The following is a 4,892-nucleotide window of genomic DNA, read 5'->3' on the forward strand; positions in this document are numbered from 1 at the left end:
CACCATTTTATCTCTATTTTTATACTCTCTACCCCTTACCGTAAAAATCAGTGTACCACTGATTTTTTTTATGCTCGTGACTGTTGAGGTACTGCTTTTAAGGTCTTAATCATTTCAAACTGCGAATCCCTCTGTTCGTGCACGGCACCCTGTCTTCCAGCATTCAAAGTCGGTGGATATTAATAACCTGTTGAAAAAAAGTAACCAGAGATTCTGAAGGGGATGATATTGCATTGACAAGCTATGCGGATTCTTCCAGGAGTTCATAAACCAAGTGGACTTTTGCAATCCAGAATGGGTGGTGCACCAAGAATTAAAAAATGGCTTGAATAAATTTGCAACCGAAACGCCAGATAAATATCTTTGTTTTGTTTCCTGCTGTAAATATTATTTAAATAAGTTAATAACGAGAGTATACGGATATTTCAACATATTCCTCATCTCTGCTCTGAATCTCCTCTGGGTCATTGCATAAATACAAATGTTTGTACAGGAAGTCGTGCACATCAAGAGAACTGTGATTTTAACAGCCAATTAAAGGGTGTTTGAACCTTGGAATGTAAGCATCTCTGTGACACCGACACATATGTGAATTACAATAATTAGCGCCGAGAGCACAATAAAGCTTCCCGAGATAGTGAAGAGCAGGATGATGGATGTTCTTCGGCTCTTCATCTCGGGATCACTGCCAATCTCTCCATTGCTGTGGCTCTTCAGGGCTCTGCGGGCGATACTCGCTAATAAGATGTGCCTGGCAGTAAGAGAATTTAACAGCAAAAGCAAAGGGATTGGAAGAAACATGCTTGAGATGTTCGTAATCCATTGGTAAGTTTTCCATGCTGGTAAAGTAAAGCATCCTGTTACGGTACGGCAGCCCCATGGTTTGTTGTTAATAATATGATAGGGCTCATAGCGGAAAAACATGGGAACATTGATCAAAATGTTAAGCACACACACCTTTATGGTAACCACCGTGGCTGTTCTTTCAGTGCAATATGTTGACTTCAAGTTCTGGCAACAAATGGCTATGAAACGGTCAAAGGTGAACAACATTGTTAACCAGATGGAAAGTTGAATGCTAAGCCCTTGCATGAAGGCACTGAAATGACACATGTAAGTGTAATTCAATAATGAATCTGGGAAATTATACTTAATGATTTGGCTCGCAATAATATTAAAGAAGAGAACCATTAGGCCTCCTGCAGCCATGGCCATCATATAACGAGCGATCCCATTGGAAAGACCAAACTTTCCTTGGAAAAGAATCAAAACTGTCATCAGGTTCGCTGGAAGTAATTGAAAATCAGGACAGTTAGCAAAACAGTCAGCAGAGATGTACATGGAAACCTCATTAGAATTCAAGGGGCTAGGAATCGCGAGACCGGAGGAGCGTGGGGTTTAATTTTAACTTTATATGGGTGCAAAATAGTGATATTTAATTGGTCATTCACTGAATACCACGCCTGATTTTATTTTTCCGTGGAAGTCATGTAACAGGAATATAAGTTGTGTTATATAAAGGGCAGCCAATTCATGTCGCCCATTTAACACTAGAGCTAATAGTTAATATGTAGTGCTGAAAATCCTCAGCAGATCAGGCAGCATCTGTGGAACAGAGTTAAGTTTAAGTTCAGTGACTTTTCTTCAGAACAGCAAAAATTAGATATGTAACAGATTTTATGCAGTTGCAGGTGCAGGGAAAGTGGGTGGGGAGACAATAACAAAAAGGAATGTTCGTCATATGGGTGCAAGGCAGGAGAGATTAAATGACAAAAGGTCTGATAGTGCAAAGCAAAATGAGATTGTAATGGGACAAGTAACGAAACAAAAGATGTGTAAAGAAGAGGTGTAAATGGGAATGGCAGAATCATCGACATCTGCCATGTAAAAAAGTAGGCGCAGGTGTTATGATCTGAAATTGTTGAACTCGATCTTGAGTCCAGAAGTCTGTAACATGCCTAATCGAAAGAGGAAGTGCAGATCCTCGTGGAAATCTTTCGATTAGGCACTTTCTTGGAGGAACTTCATGATCTGCTAATATGAAATACTCAATGGGTGCATTTCTAATGCAGCTTTCCAGGTTGTAAGCCCATGGCATCGTGGGCAGGCTGTCTTAACTGCAATGCAACTGAATATCAGGTGCTGTGTATAATGGATGGCCGATCCAACAGCGGCCATTTTGGGCCACCGCACAAGATGAATTTTCAGGCTCACACCTATTATTTGTTCACATCTCATGTAAAAGGTGTCATCTGTGACGGTGCAGCGCCCTCTCACTACTGCATCTAAATGTCAGCTTAAAAACTGAGCTCAAGTCACTGAAGTCGGACCTGAATCCAAGATCTTCTGGAATCGGAGTACGAGAGGTCTACCACTGAGCCACGTCTGGCAAGTAAATGTCACAGGGTCCATTTTCACCCTCGCAACCTGCGTAGTAATGTGTAGGGGTTGACCGCCCAATCAATGAGATAGAACCGGATCGATTTCCATTTCTGTTGATATCAATGGGGACGTAAATCAGACGAGCTCATTAATGGACATGTTATTTATTCCTACACTTTATTACTTCACCTGTGGTGGTGCATTTACAGCTACAAAGAAAAAAAAACGCATCGGGAAAGTAATGATGCAGTTATGATAGACATACTTGCATTTGTATAGTGCATTTCATGGCCTCCGGACGTCTCGAACCACTTTACAGCCAATGAATTACTGTTGGAGTGTAGTCCTTGTAATGTGGAGAAAACAACAGGATTCTAAAATTAGTCATGGTTACCAAATACTTACCAGGAACACCAATACATACAAGAATCGGATAGAAATGTTCTATCTGAAGAGACTGTGGTCCCATGATCTGCTGAAAGCCGGAGCTGCAGAAACGAGGCAATGTACCGAAAGAAGATTGATTTATACAGGAGACAATCCTCCAGTGAGAGGGTTAAGGTACATAACAACGATCATTAGCTGTACCTGTCGAATGAACAAGTTAGTAATTAACGTGAGCTCTACGATCCCCAGAGAATGCAAACCATATTGCAATCTCACACTTAACATATCCACACCCCTGTGACTATTGCTACGTCACTCCATCTAGATCGCAGCAGCTGCCAATGGTTAGACAGTTGGTCCAGGTTGACTCATGTAGTGGATGTAGACCGTCAAATTTCCCCTCAGTAATATTGCCCTCCCCCGACCCTTTGCTCATCTGATCTGATGCTGAAACCTTTATCCATGCAATTGTCACCTCCCGACTCAATGGGAGTAATTCCGCGATGACAAAAAAGCATAACACAGGCGTTGTCGACTGCGCCATTCCTCAGACCAGTCCCTCCTTCTCCGTATCCATTAACCTAAAAGGGAACAAAAATCGGTGGAGGTTAGTGGGAGTAGTCCAGCCGATATCACATGTTTTACATTACGGTGTAATGTTAAAATTGCACCCAGTTATTCCTAATCAGATTTATATTATCCACCCAACATTAACCTCAGCTCATTATATATCTTTCTTCTTCTGTAACCTGCTCCAGGCCTAAAATGCCATCCGAACTCTCTGTTAATCCAATTATAACCCCATGTGCACCCAATCTCCATTCGCATCACAATGGGCAGCCATATCTACAGCCACTTAAGCCACTCGTAATTGAATTCCATCCCTACACTGCTCGACCTCACTATCCGTCACCCCCTTTAAGACCATCCCTAACACCTACATTTGTGCCCAGACTTATTCTGATACCGTGCTGCTTGGCCCAGCATCGATTATTGTTTCATTAGGCATCTATGAAGTGTTTTGGACTGGTTTCCTATGTTAAACATGGTATGTAAATGCAAGGAGGTGCAATTGGAAATGGGTATCTCATAGGACGCTATCGCTTTGGCTGGTATTAAATTAATTTGAGTTCAACAGCAGTGAATATTTGGTTTGTGGTATAATGGGCAGCGAAAGCGATTCTGCCTGTTTTGCGTCTCCACAAGCTGCTGCTGGTACCCATGTTATTGGAAGAAGCACTTTCGCTTACAGCAGGACATTTTGCTGCAGTTGGAAAGAGGAAAATAATTGCAAGGTGAATCTGTCATTTTTTTTCATTCAGGAGATGTGGGCTTCGCCAACAAGACTAACATTTATTTTTGTAGAGAAGGTGGTGATGAGCTGCCTTATGCAACTGAGGACAGAGTAAGTGTCAATCACATTGGTGTGGGTCTGGGGTCACATGCGGGTCAGACTGGGTAAGGTTGGCAGATTTCCTTCCATAAGGGACATGAGTGAACCAGATGTGTTTTTACAATTATTACTGATGTTATGTTTTTATATTACAGATTTATTTATTTCACTGAATTTATATTCCCCAGCTGCCATGGTGCGATTTGAACTCACCTCTCAAAGATCATTAGTCCAGGTCGCTGGATTAGTAATTCAGTGACATTAACCACCATGCTACTGTACCCTAACAAGGAAATGTATATGGATGTATTGGGATAGTAATTCGTCATCGGCATGAGTGGAAATTGGCTGGTATGAAATTGGATAACCATTAGATGCCCCGCCCGACATACAGTACCATTGATTCCCATTGACTCGCTCCATCCTTGACTGCGAGATCTCAATACCGAACTGGTAGACCCACAGACGGCATAGCTGGCCTTTTCCATGCCCTCTGCCATTGTTTGCAAGGTCGAATGCAAACTGGCTAATGCACTGAAACGGTCCTGCCGTATAGGAAGCAGTCTTTCAATTGAGGCGGGGCCATCAAAATCTTCACCTTTGCCCAGTACAGCAGGGCTAAGATAGGATCTCGCCCTGTGGGAAGCTGCTTCCTGACCATCCTATCCAACTGTCCACTCTACCGTGCTCTAGTGCTCGGCGACTCTCCCAGTCCAGAACCAGCTAATTT

The 4,892-nt window shown here is 42.5% G+C and overlaps 1 pseudogene; it reads right to left on the bottom strand.

Annotated features, from left to right (window-relative positions):
- Window positions 1-387: 387 nt before the first annotated feature.
- LOC139230418 (probable G-protein coupled receptor 139) lies at window positions 388-2,851 on the bottom strand (annotated as a pseudogene).
- Window positions 2,852-4,892: the final 2,041 nt, after the last annotated feature.

The sequence above is a fragment of the Pristiophorus japonicus genome, chromosome 19 (assembly GCF_044704955.1).
Source record: "Pristiophorus japonicus isolate sPriJap1 chromosome 19, sPriJap1.hap1, whole genome shotgun sequence".
In the NCBI taxonomy this organism is placed as follows: Eukaryota; Metazoa; Chordata; class Chondrichthyes; family Pristiophoridae; genus Pristiophorus; species Pristiophorus japonicus.